The sequence below is a fragment of the Sarcophilus harrisii genome, chromosome 6 (genome assembly GCF_902635505.1).
Source record: "Sarcophilus harrisii chromosome 6, mSarHar1.11, whole genome shotgun sequence".
Taxonomy (NCBI): Eukaryota; Metazoa; Chordata; class Mammalia; order Dasyuromorphia; family Dasyuridae; genus Sarcophilus; species Sarcophilus harrisii.
The window spans coordinates 195496522-195516630 of record NC_045431.1 but is presented as its reverse complement, the minus strand read 5'-3'; the positions used below and the strand labels follow the sequence as shown (position 1 = coordinate 195516630).

Here is a 20109-nt window from a genome sequence, read left to right as displayed (position 1 = left end):
TCTGGCCTCTGAATCAAATATTCCACTAAAAATTGCTCTACGCAATGTTAAAAATTATCTCAATTTCTAAATCTTATAGCCTTTTCCTCGGTCTTTGTTCTTTTTGATCTCTTGACAGTATTTGGCAGTTTTCATTACTGATCACCATGTCTTCCTACATACCAGATCCTCCCAGGAATTTTGTGACTCCTTTTGCTTCTCCTTATATATCTGTGTATCTCTGTATCTCCTTTGCTAGATTATCATCCATGTTCTAATTTTTTTTTAACCATGGTTGCTCTGTCCTGAACCTTCTTCTCTTTTCCTTCTATACTTTTTCTCAGTGATTTTATTCATTACCACCGAATCAGTTACCCTTATATGAAGATAATTCCCAGATATATATATCCAGACCTAATCTTGCTCCTGAGGTCTAGCCACATAGATTGAAATGACTGTTCAGTATTTCTACCTGGATACACCATAGGCACCTCAAACTCAGCATATTCAAAACAAAATTCATCATGTCTATTCTCCCTGAATCTCTATTTCTGTTGGGATTCTATCATCCTTGAAGTCATACAGTTTCAAAACTTCAGAATCAGCCCCTTATTCCTCCTACTGCCTCCCTTCTCCCTATGTACCATCAATTCTAAAATCTTGTCAATTCCTTTTTCACAACACCTTCATATTTACCCTCTTCTCTGCATTCTCACTATTACTATTATTTCAGCCTGTCATTCCCTCCTGCCTGAACTATTCTGACAACCTCTTAAGTGGACTCTAAGCTTCTGGGCCCTCCCCACTAAAATATATCCTACACATAGTGGTGAAAATACATTTTCCAAACTACAGCTTTGACTATTTCATTATCCTGTTTAGGGATCTTTAGTAGAAGAAAACCACCAGGCTCACAGTATTGATATGATCATCATAATCACATGACAATAAGTCAATATGCTTTAAATTTTACAAAGTATTTCCTGCCAAACAACTCTTTGAAATTTTAGTTTTAAAGATAAAGAAAACAAGACTTTCCCATGATACTTACTTTTTTAAGTGTCAGACATGGGATTTAAACCTGAGACTCACTCAAACTCTAGCTCTCCTTCTTTTATATTAATTCAATGCTTTTTAATGTTCAAGATTTTCTGCCTCATTTGAAGCTTCAACCTGAGATAGGGAGAAAAGAACACACAAAACATTGCATATATGAAGACATTTAGATTATGTATTTAACTGATCATGTTTTATCATATACTTCTTGTTTGTAGTTATGCTTCAGCATACATGATATAACCTGTAGTACATGTGAATTTATTCAAGAGCATGCTATGTTACCATAAGGCTTTATATAAATATGTTAATTCCAAATCATTAACTTCACATGTCATTACACAAGGGATCAAATACATCTGGAAATAATCACTTTTTTGGGGGAAAAAGTGAATGGACAGAAGACTGACAGATCAATATACATCAAAATATTCATAAGAAAACTTTTAAAATATAAAATAAAGCAAGTGTTCATCAAACAAACTGGTACAGAAATGTGGTAGTATGCATCAATACAAATGGATAGAACCAAACTTTGTAAAAAAAAAAACAAAACAGAACAAAACAACAATAACTACAACAACAAAACCCAATGATTACCAAACTGCAAATGGATAAACCAGCAAAAACAGCAAGAAATTCAAATCTAAACACTAATCATAGTGACCAAATTTAATTGGGGAAAAAAGTTGATAAAATGCATCTCCCTTTTGTCATTTCAGATATGGAAGTCTGTGGCTATACAATATTTACTATGTGCCATTAGAATGGGTCATGTTAACTAACTTTTCAGAATAACTATCTCTCTTAAAAAATTGTTTTAAACAAGTGATGATGAGAGTAGTGATATATTCTGAAACAAATGTGACATAAAAAGAAGACATCAATAAAAATAAGACAAATATTTTAAAAAACCAAATGGATTAAAGAAATAAGCAAATTAGATAATTGCATACAAGTGGACATGCCTTATGAGATGTGACACAACACAATAATTAGATAATATCTTTACAGCACCATTAAGGAATAGTAATGGTACATGTTGATGTAAAACAACAATGAATTGAGATTCTAAATAACTTTCTTTGCATGGTATTTTTGCCACATTTATGTCAAGTTAATGACACCTGGGATATAATCATTTCAGTAGCTTAGCAACAAATATAGGCAACATCATTAAAATATCTTTCAAAACCCACTGGGATTGAGAAAATTGCATATACACAAAAGAGTTCTCAGGGGCTCCATTAATTCTCTCTTGTTCTTTATCTGTTTTGGCTTAAAAATAAGTAAAAATGGACAACAAATTGGCCAAACTATGACGTGGCATAGAGGGTCTTAAAAACTGACTTGATTCATCATGTAGCAATTAGAGTGGTAACAGTATTCATTTCATATTAAAAAATCTTCATTTCACATTTCCCCTAAGAAATCTAGTTCACTCACTAGATCCATCTCTGTCACAATCCATGTTGTCTCCACATAAAAATATTTGATTGGATGGTCTCACTGTGAAATTCAACTTTACTAGAAATTCAGCTCCTAGAACAAAGATACTATTCCCAATGTGGAGAACAATCCATGTTTTGAAACAACATTGACATGTTTTCAAATCTCCATGTGATCATTTCCTGGGATATGAATGATTCTGATATATAAACTCAGATTTCCTATAGGACAATTAACATATTCTATGAGTCAATAGTTGGAAATGGTGTTGATATTTGTGAATTATTCATCCTTAACAGCTCCAGAAATCCCATATTACCATTTCCTCTTTTTGTAGTATCACAAAAGGTTAATGATCAGCTGCTTAACAGACATTTATTAAGCACCTAATATGAATAACAATATACAGTAGGTGCTCAGAATTTAGGGATAAATATGATGCAAGTGAAAGAATTGATTTCCTATACTTATTTTAAAAATCTTATTTCATGAGTAATAATTCATAAGTAATATACATTTAAAAGTTATTTGTAATAGTTTCACATTTTCATATGCATCTCTTTTTTTATATTGAATTTTTGTGCTTACTGATAATTAAAATTTATTTAATTAGTTAATTGTTAATTAATACTTAAACAGATTTCTCTTTTGAGACTGGATTTTCCTATCTTGCACATGTGGAGCTAAGTCACCATTTACAAACCCAACCCAACTGATGACCACAACAGAAGCTTTGTGTTCCATTTCTTACTTGGGTTTTTTAGGCAGTTTGATAATCGCTTGCTCTGGAGGACATTACCAAACTTATTGTAGATCCTAGATTGACTTTAACACGATTACAGCTCAGAATTACGAAACTCTACCAGTGTCAGCCTCCTCAGTAGCAAGAAAAGAGTCAGACTAGTGCCCAGAAAGATTGTGCCCAATCCAGGATCCATGCTCCAATCACAAAGAAACCTTCCAAAAGGTGAAAGGTCCAAAGTAGTATATAGAGTCTCACAGAAGGCCTGGTACCAGGCAATTGTCAACATCTGAATGAGGCCTGTGTTTTAGACACCATTCAGCAACAGCAAAGGATAGAGCCAAATCTAATTTCAGGACTATTGTGAGAAAAAAGGGAAAGTCAAAGAATGGAGAACAAATCTAAGTCAAACCATCAGGAGACTCGGCTAAAACCCAGGAATTTCTGCAGAGTATGGCAATTTCGCTTAGCTGATATATACAGGCCAAAGAATAACATTCAAGAATATCAAAGATTGTATAGTCTGACCCAAGAGCAAAGTCTCAGTCAAGAAACTGAGGTTTTAGATATGAATGTATAGATGACAAATACAATGAAGATAAACCAAGGATTGGGAGAGCCCAAAAGATGAACCTAGAAAAAAATAGATCCAAGTAGAGGACCTCCAGAAAGCTAACCAGAACATTACAATATAGTATCCAAACTTGGATCTATTTTTTTGATGAAATGTTTAAGAGGAGAAGAAGAAATATATGACCTTTCAGAACCACAATGTCATCAAGAGTCATAGGAGATAATAATTATAATAACCATATATGTCTGCATACACATATAGGTATATATATGTACATGTGTTTTATATATGTATTTGAAAAACTATATAAAGCATAATATTTTATTTTATCCTCAAAACTTGCTAGTTGGTTGGTTGGGTGGTTGTTATCCTTTGTACTTGAAGAGGACCAAAATGCTATCATTATTTAGAGTCCAGTTACAATGTGTCCGACTGTGGCTGATCAGATCAATATGAGCTCAGAAGGCTCTGCCACACGTTGGACACAAATAGTCCCTATGAACATTTGGGGTGGCTGCTCTAATTTTGCATATCTCATATGTCTTTTGGGCTAATTCAATTCTTGTTTGCCCTATCTGATGAGGGCATATTATGTTGGGCGGTCCTATGCCAGTGTCTTCCTCCCATGTCATATAATTAATTCTAAAGTTCTTAAAAGAGACTTTGAGTATATTTGTATCACTTTTTCAGACCAACTTGCTCTGTGTTTCTCTATAAAACATTTTTTTTTTTTGGCAAGCATACATTTGGCATTCTAACAATGTGGCCAGCCCACCAGCATTGTGTTCTCTGCAGTAGAGTTGGTACGCCTGGTAGTTTAGTTCAAGAAAGGACCTCAGTGTCTTATCCTACCAGGTGATCTTCAGAATCTTCCTAAGACATTTCAAATGGAAGCAATTCAATTTCCTGGCATGGTGTTGGTATACTGTTAGGTTTCACAGACCTTGGGAGGTAAGTACTATTATTATTCCCATCTTACAGATCAGGAAACTGAAGCAGACAGATGTAAAGTGATTTGCCCAGGTCATGAAGTTAATAAGTGTTTGAATCTAACTTTGAACCCTGGTCTTCCTAACTTAGATTTAGTGCTTTAGTCACTGGGCCACTTAGCTAAGAAAAACAAAAGACCTGGGGTATGTTGTTTCTATCTTGTGAGTCTTAAGAGATGAAAGAAAATAGAAGAAACAGGGAATATGCTAAGGAAGCAAGGAAGAAGGAGGGGAGGAAACTTACTATTTCATGTGAGGAGCCTGCACTAATCTACAGCCACATAAGGCCACATTCCTAACCTTGAATAGGAATCTCCTAATCACATCATACCAAAGACTTCCTGAATAGGAATCTCCTAATCACATCCTACATGACCAAGCACTGCCCTAACTTTGAATAGGCAGATATCTAGGCATCCCCTAATCACATCATAGAGCTTCCTACAATCAGAGACACCTGAGCAGCTCATCCTTGGGCAGGAAACCAATCCTTTGTCTAGGACCCCCATCCTGTACTAAGTTCAGGCAACCCTACTGCTATATATATCTGTACTACTGAACCCATTAAAATGAGGCTTGATCAGATGGATTTATCTTGCCTCCATCCTGCGTCCCCTCTCTCTTGCCCTTATCTCTTTTCTTCCAGGGTCCACACACACTGCCTCGCGGGCCGAGGCAATTTCATATAACAGAAGTGGAAAGATGGAAAAAAATACTAAGCAGCAGAAAAGGTTGTGATCATGCACATGACATGATCCTGACTTTCATATAAACTGAAGAGAGTTTGTTCATTGGTATACACATACAAACTTTAGCATAGACATACATTAAACAGAGAAATAGTGGGCAGAGAGATAGGATAGCAGTTAAAGAGGGAAAAGGGAATATATGAAGGACAAGTCATAAACAAAACAAAGTCATGTGGATGGCACATGAATGGAAGTACAACCAGATTGCTCTAAGGCTTTGAAGGCAAGATAGATTACATCTTTTTTTTTTTGTTTCCTAAAAAAAAGTTTTTTTTTTTTTTTTTTTTCAAATACATGCAAAGACAGTTTTCACTATCAAAGCTAGGCAAAACTTTGTATTCCAATTTTTTCTCCCCTCCTTTTCCTTCCCTAAGATAGCAAGCAATCAGATATAAGTTAAACATATGCAATTCTTCTGAACATATTTTAAATTCTAGATAACATCTTCTTAATAATATCAAGGAAATCAGCAACGAGATCAACCAAATCATTTCCAATGGAGCAGTAATGAACTGAACCAGCTATGCCCAGAAAAAGAATTCTGGGAGATGACTAAAAACCATTACATTGAATTCCCAATCCCTATATTTATGCACACCTGCATTTTTTATTTCCTTCACAAGCTAATTGTACAATATTTCAGAGTCTGATTCTTTTTTGTACAGCAAAATAACGTTTTGGTCATGTATACTTATTGTGTATCTAATTTATATTTTTTATATATTTAACATCTACTGGTCATCCTGCCATCTGGGAGAGGGGAGGTAGGGGGTAAGAGGTGAAAAATTGGAACAAGAGGTTTGGCAATTGTTAATGCTGTAAAGTTACCCATGCATATATCCTGTAAATAAAAGGTTATTAAATTAAAAAAAAAAAAGAATATCAAGGAAAGCTTCATGAAAACAAAAGTTTCTTAGTGTTTGGGCAGAGACAATTTGTAATAGAGATGGCATTTAAATTGGTACTTGGTAGGATTTTGACATTCTTCGTTGGGGATGGGGGTGGGGGGTTGTGCAAAGGTATGTAGGTGGAAAGAACCACCATAAAGGCATATCTTCCTGCCGGAAAGAAAAGAGCCAGTAGGGAATAGGGATAATTAAAAGTTTGGAGAGTTAAAGGATAGCCATAAGGGACATGGGATACCAAGAGAAGGATGGTGACAAGACTCTTGCTTCTCTCACTCTCACACAGATTTTGTGGATTTTGTCTCTGACACCTCTTTTTTCATAATAGCTTTTTATTTTTTTCCAAATACATGTAAAGATAGGTTTCAACATTTACCTTTACAAAACCTTGTGTTCCAAATCTTTCTGTCTCCCTTCCCCTCCTGGTACCTCCCCAGACAGCAAACAATTCAATATAAGTTAAACATGTACAATTCTTCTAAACATATTTCCATATTCATTATGCTCCGAAGAAACATCAGATCAAAATGGGGGGGGGGGGGGGAGGAGGGGAAAAAAGGAGAAAAAAAGCAAACAAATGATCACAAAAAGTTGAAAAAAAAAGATGATCCATATTCTGTCTCCATAATTCTCTCTATGGATGCAGATGGCTCTCTTCTTCACAAGTCTATCGGAATTTCCTTGAATCAATTCATTGTTGAAAAGAGTCAAGTCCATCACAGTTAATCATCACACAATCTTGTTTTTTCTGTGTACAATATTCTCTTGGTTCTACTCACTTCACTTAGGACCAGGGTTCTCTGAAATCAGCCTGCTTGTCATTTGGAGGCTGTTCTCCACCCTTTATTTCCATTATAAACCTGCTCTGGCCTAAGTCAGTAGTTTATAAAAGATCTTTCCGTCCTTCTCTCTGTTGTCAGAAAAGACTTTCCCCTCCTCAACTATTCAGCACACTTATTGCTTACATATCTAATTCAAATTGCATTTGTTTTTTTGTTTTTTTTTGTTCTCATTTTTACATTCAGAAAAACTTTTTAAAAAAGGATAACAGAGGACTCAATGTTGTGGGGCAGAAAGAAGATAGAAATTTTATGGGTTCTTTGAGATCTAAATGATAACTGGAGTTTTCTTAACTGAAAAGTTTTCTTAAAATTCTAGTTATTGGTATTGGAAGCGGTTAGATGGCCTTAAGTCAAAATAAATCTGAGTTTAAATCAGACCTCACAAACTTACTAGCTGTGTGACATCTGGGGAAAGTCACCTAATTTAATTTCTCAGCTTCGACTTCTTCTCTCAACTAGGGGTAATAGCATTGCCCTTGCAAGGTTGTTGTGAAGATCATGATTTAATATTTGTAAAGCTCTTAATGCAAAGTCTGGCACATAATAGGTGCTATATAAATATTTATTTCCTTTCTCTCAGACTCCGAACTGTTCACCTCAATACGCTTGATAAATCAGATGAGTGCCACGAGAATTGATAGAAAAACAACCAAATATGTTTGGGGATGTAGCTCAGTGGTAGAGCGCACGCTTTGCATGTGTGAGGCCCCGGGTTCGATCCCCGGCATCTCCACTTGTTTTTCCCTTGGATTCTTCTCTTCCCATTTCAATTAAGTTAAACCATTGTAAACTCTCTCCCTCATTCTACTTGAACAAAAAATCTCAAAAAGGTAATGCCAGGCCCTTTCCCGCAGCCAGGCATCTGGGTTTCCCAACACTGCTAGTTTGGAAAAATCATAACTCTCAGATACTTAGATCCACTGAGTTTACATAAATCTGACTCAACCCTAACCCAACCGTGCATTGTGGAAAGTATAATCCTTCCATGCGTCTGGAAGGAATATAAACTTGAGACGATTAGAAAGTGCAACTGTAATATTTCTGCCGAAGAAAGAGGTCAAAAAGAGAAGAAAAAGAGAAAGGGGGAAGGAAACAAAAGTGGATCCCTTTGGGATCTCTTTGAAATGGTCACAGTTAAACCTGGATATTTCTAGGAACTTTTAGAGGAAATGCTCTGCCCTCCCTTTTCATGGTCACACTCATACATGAAAGGCGTCAGTCAGTTAAACAAGACTCCCATTCTCTCCCTATGTCGGAATCAACAGTATCACCCTGATCTCTGTCGCTTCTAACTTGGACTTTGTTTTACCGCTGCGTGCCCCACGTGCTCCAGGCTGACCAACTTCCCTTCCAATTGCCTTGAGGATCTCCTGCATGAATCTGTGGCCTTTCGTTCCACCATCAGAAGCGGCTGATGTTCCATTGTAGGACGCCTGGACAGGAAATCTGTCTCACGTCTCTTTAGCAGCTGAAGATGAAGAGCTAGTTTTCTTATGCTTTATCCTTGTGTTTTCCTTTTGAAATGGACTATCGGTCTTTTCCAGAAAATTTCCCGGACCCCTGAGCTTTTCCCGTGCAAAACCTTTTCACATCCCAAAGGGATGTCTATTTTTAGATGACCAGCTGATATGACAGCTGAGTGGCTGATATGGACAGTGAACCTTGTTGTTTTCTGCATGATTGAATGACGTTCCTCTTTCTATGGTCCCCAAGGCTCACATCGGCTTTTATTTCATGGGCATCTTCTGACATTTCAGTACAGTATTTCACTCAGGCCCCTAATGTACAAAATAAGAACTTAGGAGTCATGAATGACTTCGGGAGTTGGGGGGTGGGGGGGGGGAGGGAGGGAGATGAAAGGTGGAATCTGTTAACCTGTATTCAGATCCAGCCTGAGCCACTGAAGAGGAAAAATAGCAGACCAAAGCTCACTTCTAGGGAGATTCGAAAAGTGGAGGATGCGGGCATCGATCCCGCTACCTCTCGCATGCTAAGCGAGCGCTCTACCATTTGAGCTAATCCCCCAAGTTACGATTGGCTTCTGCACCGTTACCACACCACTATAAAAAAATATCCCAAACTACCCCAAACAGGTCTTAAAAGGTTACACACTTTTTATGCTTGAGGTTGTCTGTACCTGAGAACCTAAAACCAAAGACCAAGACCTACTCCCTTAGACCACTTTTGCAAATGGGAAAGACCAGAGAAAGGAGGAAAAGAAGGGAGGAAAACTTCAAAAACAAAAAACAAATATAAACTCAAAAATAGGGGAAAGACAAATAGAAAGACAAGCGGAGCAGACTCTTCCACCTCCATCTCCCTGTCCCCCAACTCTTCTGCTTTTTAGTATTCTCCATCAGATATCCATAGTCTCCCTTCTATTAGAGGCTGGACAAATTCAGCAGGATGAAATGTAGGGCTCTTTCTGGGATCAGAAACAACAATCCTGACAGGAAGGCCCAAGTTCAGACGACGTATTCAGTCTGCTTTCCTTGGTCAAAGAACAATCCTAATGTCTCCTGTAAAATTCTATTATACTCCGCTCAACGGAGGAATAGTGTAATGAATACATTAACCCTGCAAACAATGCATGACCTGTCTAGGATTTAGTAGAATATAAACTGCTTGTGAGCAGAGACTGATTACTGTGGTCTTTGTATTCCTAAAGTCTCTCTGAAGGACTTGTCCAAAGTAGGTGCTTTTATAAATGCTTATTGGCTTTCATAGTATCAGATCAGGAGAATTCTGGAAGCACTCCAAGAGGGCAAAAGGGAAAGCCTTCAGTGGTTCTTCCCCAGATTGCTGGACCCAAAGATAAGACTGGAGAAAAGAGAGAAAAGAAAAGGAGTCCAGCAGGAGTTTCCAGCCAGGATTTCCTGCTTAGAAGGTGAGAGTTTTAGCAATAAAGTTTGGATCAAGCACTAGGAGCTAACCCAAGTGTCAACGGGAGAAAGTTGACCTTCCTTTTCCAATTGCTTTTGGGTAACATTGGGGAAAGGAGTGCTACAGAGTCAGAAGAACAAGGATCAGCCTCAGTTCTGCACTTTTCTAGGTGCTGGCTCTCAATTTTGCTGCAAGCTGTCCCAAGAAGCTGTGAACAGTCAGTCATGTTTCCATAATTAAGCCTCTGATCCCTGAAACTGAGGATAGTGTACTCAGTCAAGCACAAAATGTGGCTATGCATAATTTGTAGTATATGTTGGGCTTTCTTTCTATTTCTGAGTTCCTTGGATTCTTTTTTTTTTTTTTTTTTTTTTTTTTTTTTTATTTAATAGCCTTTAATTTACAGGATATATACATGGGTAACTTTACAGCATTAACAATTGCCAAACCTCTTGTTCCAATTTTTCACCTCTTACCCCCCCCCCCTCCCCTAAATGGCAGGATGACCAGTAGATGTTAAATATATTAAAATATAACTTAGATACACAATAAGTATACATGACCAAAACATTATTTTGCTGTACAAAAAGAATCAGACTCTGAATTATTGTACAATTAGCTTGTGAAGGAAATCAAAGATGCAGGTGTGCATAAATATAGGGACTGGGAATTCAATGTAATGGTTTTTAGTCATCTCCCAGAGTTCTTTTTCTGGGCATAGCTAGTTCAGTTCATTACTGCTCCATTAGAAATGATTTGGTTGATCTCGTTGCTGAGGATGGCCTGATCCATCAGAACTGGTCATCATCTAGTATTGTTGTTGAAGTATATAATGATCTCCTGGTCCTGCTCATTTCACTCAGCATCAGTTCGTGTAAGTCTCTCCAGGCCTTTCTGAAATCATCCTGTTGGTCATTTCTTACAGAACAGTAATATTCCATAATTTTCATATACCACAATTTATTCAGCCATTCTCCAACTGATGGACATCCATTCAGTTTCCAGTTTCTAGCCACTACAAAAAGGGCTGCCACAAACATTCGTGCACATACAGGTCCCTTTCCCTTCTTTATAATCTCTTTGGGATATAATCCCAGTAGTAACACTGCTGGATCAAAGGTATGCACAGTTTGATAACTTTTTGAGCATATGTATGCTGGATTCTTAAAAACCATCCTAATGAGGCACAAACTTGGGCAAGTTTTACCTCCAATTATTTTTCTGTGGTAGGGAAGATTTCAGTGTGCCTCAAAATACGATAAAGATATCTCATCTCCTTTATGGTCTTTAAGTCTTTAGTTATGGTGGAAACACTATCCACTTCTGTCTCGACCTCATCACACCTCTCAAATAAGAAGACAATAGGGCTGGCTGGAGGTGGGTGGGTGGAGGAATTTGGGAGCTAGTAACCAAATCTCAACAGCAAAATCCAAATATTGAAAGGTATAAGTTCATCCTAATGCTAGCCCAATGGACCTATTTCAATGGTCGTGTGTGGTATCCAAATTTTTCTCTTGGATCTTTTATGGAGAACCGTCCCCGTGGGATAATGGAAATATAGTCCATATCCACTACTTGGGTAAAGTATTCAGCTCTACTAGGAATCTCTGCCCTGCGGGATGTGGAGTCTGATTATGTAGTATTTACCTTGGGTCAAAGAAGGAAGCGTGGACACATTTTATTGGCTATCTTCTGTAAGCGAAAGTAATCAAAACCGGAGCTGGAGGATGCGGGCATCGATCCCGCTACCTCTCGCATGCTAAGCGAGCGCTCTACCATTTGAGCTAATCCCCCACGTTGCTTTTTAAGCAGACTATGAAACAATCTTATTAGGAGCCTTCAGATTCTCCAATAAATACATCCGGATTTCACGCATCTCTACAACCCGCTGTTCGTTTGGTTCCCCACTCTCTCCTCCCATATGCCAGGCTTCATACTTTGGGGTTCCTTTCGAAGTTTTTTTGCGCCTAACAGCTTCACCTTGTCCCAGTACTTGGGAAGTGGATGGGGAAAAAGAGATTGTCTCATATAAAAGGTAAATCTTTTCAAGGCAAAAAACAAAAACAGAAAGCAGGAGCCTAGAGTGGAACTAACTGATGTGGGGCTTGCACTTGAGTAAATTTTAAAATAAAAAGGGAGAGAGTAGAAATTAGGAGGCACAGGTATAAACAAAAGACAATGAAAGAAATGGAAATTCAAGTACATAGGATAGTAGCTCCAGTTTTCTATTGCCTTAATACCAGGGTAATAACTCTAAATGACAAGAGAACTATTTCCTGGAGTTTCTAAAGACTTTCCTTTCCAAACTTCAAACATCTCTAGGTGAGTGTTTCCAGTAACTTTCAGATCTGGCTGGGTATGGTCAAAGTTTTCCCCACTTTTTAAAAAACTTTTTTTAGGGTTATCTACATCCTTAAAGCTGATTTGACTTTGTCTCTCTGGTTCCTCATTCTCTAAGACTTATTCCTCTCTCTGCACATCATTTCCAGAATGATTTAATCTCATGACTCCCCTTCTTCCTTCTCCTTTCTCCCTATCCCTTCCTAAATGCTCTGGCTTTAGCTTTTGAAATACAAGGTAACCTGAATAGTGAGGTAAGCTGGTCTGCTGGCTGGCACTTAGGGAAGTTCAGAGGGGTTCAAAGCCAGCTTAAGATGACCCCGAATCCTGCAACTAAGCAGATGTTAGGCAAGTGTTGCTGCCTGGGGAGGCATAGTTTGAATAGTTTCCTTGTGGATCTTATTCCTTCTATTCTCTGCCCCCTCCAAACCATTCTTCAGGCAGCCAGAGTGATTTCTCTCTCACACACACACACACACAGTATACATAGTCATGCAAGTTTTCTGTTCAAAAAATCTTCAGGGATTTCTTATTATCTCTAGTATAAAATTATCTAGTACAAAATCAACTCCCTCCCCCCTCCCCCCTCCAATTCAGGGGTATCAACAATAAGATGTTATCTTACCTTCTTCTTCTTTTTTTTTTTAACCTCAATCTTAAATATAAAGAGAGGAAGAGTGCTCACTAAACATCAGTTCTAATGAAAAAGAACTTTTATTTAAAAGTGCATATCCTATGAATTATGACTGATAAGATAAAGGTTCAGAGAAGCAATAACGTATTTTCCCAGTTTAGTAATTTTAAAGTACAGTTTGGGTCTTGTTCCAGAGCCACCCCTTGAAAATAGAGGAATAGAAGATGCATGAAGGATAAGGAGTGGAATCATGGTCCCAGAGATGGTGGGGAGGAATAATGCCAAGGGTTCAAGTGGAAGGATAGATAGTAATAAGCATATGCTTATTACTCTTATGGTCTTATAAAAAAGGAAGAGGGTGATGCTTCTGGGGTTGGAGGTACTGAGGAGAGGGGATAAGGAAATTCTTTTTGGAAGGTCTCCATGTTCTCAGTAAAGTAGGATCTTCTGGGGTGTGTGTGTGTGTGTGTTGGAAGGGATACTTTGTAGAGGGTAATGAATGTCAGAATGGGGCTGTGTCTAAAAGAAGGGAGAAAAGTTATAAAATTTGACATATGGGAGTTGAGATAAGGAATCACTAAGAATGGATGAGAAGGCTTATCAAGCACCAGAGACAGATGTTTCACTCATGACAGATAATGAGTGAAATTATCTCTATCTTGCATTTTCCTCCAACAATGTTCGAAAGTTGTAAAGGAAATCTTCCCAAATCTCAAGGCTAACTTTACCCAGGAGATGTAATGGTGACTTCAGAAGAGTTTAAGTGGCAGCGTTCAGATGGTATCAAATGTTTGACCTTGAAGTGGGAAGCAAAACAGTGTCACTGGAAGATTAAGAACTGAAGAAATCATGTATTGGCTCAGAAGGAAGGATATAATGGCCATTGAAAGAATAAGAGAAATATTGTTAAGATGGTAAACATAGAACCCTGGAGGAAGTGACAAAAGGAACAAAAACAAAACAAAACAAAACACTCAAAGAATTCAAGATCTCCCAGATCTATCATGCCCTTAACTGTTCCCCATTTCCCTCTTAATCTCTAGATAGTTTTTAAAACCACTTCTGACCATCAATTTTTTTTCCAATTCGGGGTCCTTTATGCTCTCCCAATCCTTTTATCTTCTTCCGGGTCTTACACACTCTTTACACTGATGCTTACCTTCCTTGATCAGCTTTCTATTATTATCTAAAACATTTTAACAAAAACCGGTAGATATGGAGGGGTTGGGAAGAGTAAGTGGAAAGGATCACAGATGGCCTCTCAGTAAATGGATGGAGACCAGCAGAACAGCCAGAATTTAGAGATGTAGAAAGATTAGAAACTAAGATATCTTAATTTTAGAAAAATATACACGTCCCTGGGTGGGCTCGAACCACCAACCTTTCGGTTAACAGCCGAACGCGCTAACCGATTGCGCCACAGAGACAACGCTGTTGGAATTTTTGGACCAGATAAATTGAGATAATCATCGCACTCTTGCCCCCTCCCCCGCTCAAACAAAAGAAAGACAAAATTTAAAATGCGGGCAATAGAATTTCTCCAGTGTATACTAGCTTCAAAGTCATATTTTTGAACCAAATAACTTCCCTACATGTCAGTGAGAAAGCAAAGGATTCTTCTCCTCATTTGAAACCCCAGGACACGATAAATTAGTGACAGGATTCTCATGGTTCTGTTTTGGTTCCATTCAGAAAAAAGGAAAACTACAATCGCCTCTTCTTTGTCCCTCTCCATTCTCTCCCTTTTATAGTCTGGGCACAATCAGCCAATTTTTCTAGAAATATATTTGCTTCAGACTTTCGAAGCAATTATGGGAATTTTAAATTCAGCAGGATCCCACGCTTGGAACACCTTAGGGAATAAGATTCCATTTTTTTGCCCTAGTTTGGGTTTCCTTACGTAGTCTCTGTGGCGCAATCGGTTAGCGCGTTCGGCTGTTAACCGAAAGGTTGGTGGTTCGAGCCCACCCAGGGACGGGATGCGTTTTTTTTTGTTTTTTGTTTTTTTAATAAAGTTCACTAGGGTCTCCGTGAACGCTCTTAATCTAGTTTTTAAAAGCCATATTAGTGTCTAGGTGAAAGCTCTTAATCTTATCTACTTTTGTTTGGTGACATTTCAAGGCATCAGCTAATTCCCAAACATTGCTGTGCCAGGCGCTCCAGCCACAATTCTAATATCATACATAATCTCCAACGATCCAAATAGAGTTAAACTACTTCTACTTCTAGAAATTTTGGAATCATCTTAATGATTTCACCATTTCATTAATCCTCTGTGTCTCTTAAAATTAACATACTTAAGGATGAGAGTGAAGAAAGAAAAGTATTTCCAAGGAACTGAGCAAAACACAAACCTCAAAGATTGGAGAAAAGTATGAAGAGAGACTGGGAGAGTGGGAAGCTTTTGATGGAAAAAGCAGGAAGAGCGGCGTTAAAACTTCTGAGAGTTCCTAACGCCGGGAGGACCAAAAGTTACAGGTTTGAGGAAGCCAGACACCGCCTCCTGAGTTGTCACAGAAGAGATCTTTCTTTGAAGTTCTGTAGGTTCCTTAATCTGTCCTAGCTCTTCAATTTGTCTCCTCTTTATTCCCAGAATGTAATGTTTTGGTTGGTTTTCTGGAGGTCTTTGGAGCAGCTTTCGTTTCAGCAGATTAATCACCACGAGAATAGCAGGTATAAAGTCCAAAATCTTTACTGTCTCCTTACCTGGAGCCTGGACTAGCTTGGTCTCTGTGGAGGCAATGCGGAGGACAAGCCAGTCATCCACGGTGAGATGGAGTAATCTCTGAGTCGGAGGGCTTGTGCTCTAGCCTCCAGCCACCACAAAGGTGGGAAATGGAATGAATTTGTCTCTCCTTGGCTCCCAGAGCTTGAGCTCCATCCAGTCCTCTGTCTTCTCCAAGTCTGACCCTGGCTAAATTTGTCCCCGTTTATATGCTCTATTATCATTAGATCATTTACAGTATACTGAGTACAAATTAATCATTAAATCACTAGGGAACCATTATTTGTTGTAAGATTAAATCAATCATACTGAACTGGAAAACTATTAATCACCATGCTAAACATAGATAACCATCTTATCAATTCCACTTAGTTAGTACCTTGTAAGAATCCTTGTTTCAAGTACGGAATTCTGGTCCATAACACCAGAGCAACTATCTGGTCCCCTCAGATTCAAGTTCTCATCCCATCCATCTAAAGCTATTGCCATATCGTACTACCAGGGCTTCAGGTTTCCAAACTGTCTTTTCTCTAACTGTTGCAATTATCATTCTTACTAAAAGATTACTCCTGCTTAAAAAAATCTTCGGTGTCTCATTATTTCAGGAGAACATTACAAATTATGTATCTTTGTTTTTCTCATCACTTCCCTCCGGCCCTACTTTTATTTCTATTCTCTCGGTGTCACAGTCAAATTAGCTAAGAAGACTTTAATTCAAGTCTCACCTCAGATCACTGAGTGATCCTGGGCAAGTCATCAAAGCTCCCTCAGCCTCAGTTTCCTCAACTGCGAAATGGAGATCTTTTGGAAAAATGGAGTACCTACCTATTATAAATGCTGTGAGGATCAAATGAATTACTATTTATGCATATAGTAGGTGCTTAAAGAAAAAAAATGCTTGTTTCCTTCTTTCCTCCGGAAAAGGAGTAACTCAAGAGTTCAGTGGATAGGAAAGGAAAAAAAGTCAGGTAAATTTTCCTTGTTCCTGAAATCTGGAAAATTAGTTTCTAGATTACTTAGCTCTAAGTAACTCCTGAAGAATATAATGTGTTGTTGTTGTTTGTTCTTGGTTCTTGAAGATAACCATGACATCAGGGAGGTGATGCCATGATATGCAAGTGAATTGGATTTAAGTGAGGGAGGGGTGTGCAAGGGCATTTGCCTCATTTCTCCTCCAGACCCCTCTGTGTCCAGTGATAAGATATAGATCAAGATGGATGGGAGATGGCCTTAGATAAAATGGGAGACCTTGACCTATTTATTATTATTATTATTATAGCTTTTTATTGACAAAGCTTTTCAACAATGACCCTTGCAAAAACTTCTATTCCAACTTTTCCCCTCCTTCCCTCCACCCTCTCCTCTAGATAGCAGATAGTCCCATACATGTTAAATATGTTAAAATATATGTTAAACACAATATACGTATACATATTATCTTGCTGCACAAGAAAAATTGGGATTTAGAAAGAAGGTAAAAATAACCTGGGAAGAAAAACAAAAATGCAAGCAAACAATAACAGAAAGAGTGGAAATACTATGTTGTGGTCCACACTCATTTCTCAGTATTCTTTCTCTGGGTGTAGCTGGTTCTGTTCATTACTGATCAATTGGAACTGATTTGGATCTTCTCATTGTCGAAGAGAGCCACTTGCATCAGAACTGACCCTCATATAGTATTTTTGTTGAAGTGTATAATGATCTCTTGGTTCTGCTCATTTCACTTAGCATCAATTCACCTAAGTCTTTTCAAGCCTCCCTCTATTCATCCTGCTGGTCATTTCTTACAGAACAATAATATTCCATAACATTCATATACCACAATTTACTCAACCATTCTCCAATTGATGGCATCCATTCAGTTTCCAGTTTCTAGCCACTATGAAAAGGGCTTTCACAAACATTTTTGCACATAAGGTCCTTTTCCCTTCTTTAATATCTCTTTGGGATATAAGCCCAGTGACCTCAACCTTTTAAAGCTAAGGTCTTTAATAGGTCTCAGTTTGACTGAGGCCACACCCATTCAGTGACTAAAGCTAAGTAGCCATTGAGGCAAAGAATCTCCTCTTTCACCTAGCTCTACTAGAGTGGAATCTGGTCCAAACAACCTTGGAGATGTAGAGTTCAGGATTTTTGTGTGTATGAAGCTGCCATTTGATAAATAACATCTTCATCTGCTTTTGCTTTGGTTTCTTTAGGGACTTGAATTTGTTCAGCATTTTAATATATGACTCTAAGGTTTCTGCCTCTCAAGTCCTTTCCCTTCCCACAACATCAGCACTAAAGGAGGGAATCTATCCCAAACTTCAGACAATTAAAAAAAAATAAAATTTCTGAACATTCTCTGAGTCAGCCCCTGGGCATAATAATTAGGAATCTAACATCTTATTTCAATTTTTAACAGAACTTAAAAGTCATTTCTTTGGAGGACAAATGGCTTCTTTGGTTATATACTTTTAATATTGCTGATTAGATCTGCTGTAAAACTCATGAAAATGTTGATTTCTACTGTGGTTTGGAAGAAATACTGTTGGCTGAAATCATAAAACAAACAAACAAAAAACAGGCACATAAGCCAAAAGAAAAGTTAATTGTTTAAACAAAGGAAACAACTCATTTCCTGACAAAGAAGTGATTAATTAATTATATTAAAACTTAAAAATAAAATAGAAAAAGAAGAAAAACATTATCATGTGCACAGCTTTGAACAAGAAAGAATTCAAAATATAAAGCAGTTAATTTCTATTTCAAGAAAGTCTATATAATAAATACTACACATTGTGTTCAGAGTTGTCCATCTTTGCTTGCTTGTAGTTTTGTGTGTGTGTGTTCCTTGCTATGCACTTTTTGCTTTATTCCCTTTCTCCTTTCTCTTGTAACCAAGGCTACAATTAATCATGGATAATACACAGATGCATATATACACCTACATATATATCTATAATCATATACATATATATATCACATATATCTATGTAAGACTGTACTAGGCTTGTTTGTTCTCTGTTTCTCTGAAAATGGTTATCTTCTTTTATAAGTCAAGATTAATTTAAAATTGAGAAAGAGACAGAGAGAGAGAGAGCCTCTAGAGACATGTAATAAGAATTTTTTTCATAGCTTTATGGTTTAATATTTGTTCAGCAGAGGAGGGAAGGAGGATCTCCCCCCCCCAATATATTTTCATTTATTTAATTAAATATCTCCCAATTACTTGTAAAAAAAAAAAAAAAAGCTTTAACATTCGTGTTTTGAAATTTTGAGTGCCAAATTCTTTCCCTCCTTATTTTCCCCATTCCTTGGGAAGGAAAGCAATTTCACATAATATGTATATATATATATATATATATATATATATATATATAAAAAAGCATATTTCCATTTTAGATAGATTCTGAAAGAAAACAAGCAAGAAAAATAAGTAAAAAGTGCATGCTTTGATCTGAATTGAGACTCCCTCAGGTCTTTTTCTGGAGGTGAATAACATTTTTTCATTATAAATCCTTCAGAATTATCTTGTTATCATCTTTTTGATCAAAACTGCTAAGTGATTAACAGTTGGTCATCAAAAAAATTGCTATTACTATCTACAAAGATCTTTTAGTTCTGCTTACTTCACTTTGCATCAGTTCATTTAAGTCTTGAAATCATATACCATCTCAATCATATACCACAACTTGTACAGCCATTCTCCAATTGATGGGCATTCTCTCAGTTACTTTGCCACCACAAAAAAGAGCTGCCATAAAATATTTTCATAAAAGACATCCTTTTTCTTTTCCTTCGATCTTTTTAGGATACAGACTTAGTAATAGTATTGCTAGATCAAAAGCCCTACTCCTTTGGGCATAATTCTAAATTACTTTCCAGAATAGTTGAATCAGTTCATATTCCACTAATGGAATTAGTGGAGGGACTAATTTTTTTTTTTTTTTTTTTTTTTAGTGAGGGACACTTTTCTTTTTTAAAGCTTGTTAATTAAAAAATAAACTTTGCCATAATCATTCCTGGATTTTCAGTGTCATAATTTGAAAAGTGAAAGGAGTGGACTGCATTACTGATAAGGTTTTTTTTTTCCCTCTAAATTAATTTTTTTTTTATGAAGTGCTGAAAGATAGTGCAAACTAGTAGGTAAAAATTGGATCTCAAAAGTCAAGAAGACACATTGTAGTTTTGTGACCCTATTTACCTATTTCTCAATGCTCCAAGCACATACAGAAGGCTGTAAGTTGAGGGTATTAAATT

At 37.3% G+C, this 20109-nt stretch overlaps 5 non-coding genes across 5 annotated transcripts; 2 read left to right on the top strand and 3 right to left on the bottom strand.

Moving 5' to 3' along the window:
- Positions 1 to 7946: 7946 nt before the first annotated feature.
- Positions 7947 to 8018, top strand: TRNAA-UGC. Its single transcript has one exon. It is a non-coding gene; the product is annotated as a tRNA-Ala (tRNA).
- A 1219-nt stretch (positions 8019 to 9237) lies between these two features.
- TRNAA-AGC lies at positions 9238 to 9310 on the bottom strand. The gene has a single exon. It is a non-coding gene; the product is annotated as a tRNA-Ala (tRNA).
- A 2579-nt stretch (positions 9311 to 11889) lies between these two features.
- Positions 11890 to 11962, bottom strand: TRNAA-AGC. Its single transcript has one exon. It is a non-coding gene; the product is annotated as a tRNA-Ala (tRNA).
- A 2533-nt stretch (positions 11963 to 14495) lies between these two features.
- On the bottom strand, positions 14496 to 14569 carry TRNAN-GUU. The gene has a single exon. It is a non-coding gene; the product is annotated as a tRNA-Asn (tRNA).
- A 476-nt stretch (positions 14570 to 15045) lies between these two features.
- Positions 15046 to 15119, top strand: TRNAN-GUU. The gene has a single exon. It is a non-coding gene; the product is annotated as a tRNA-Asn (tRNA).
- Positions 15120 to 20109: the final 4990 nt, after the last annotated feature.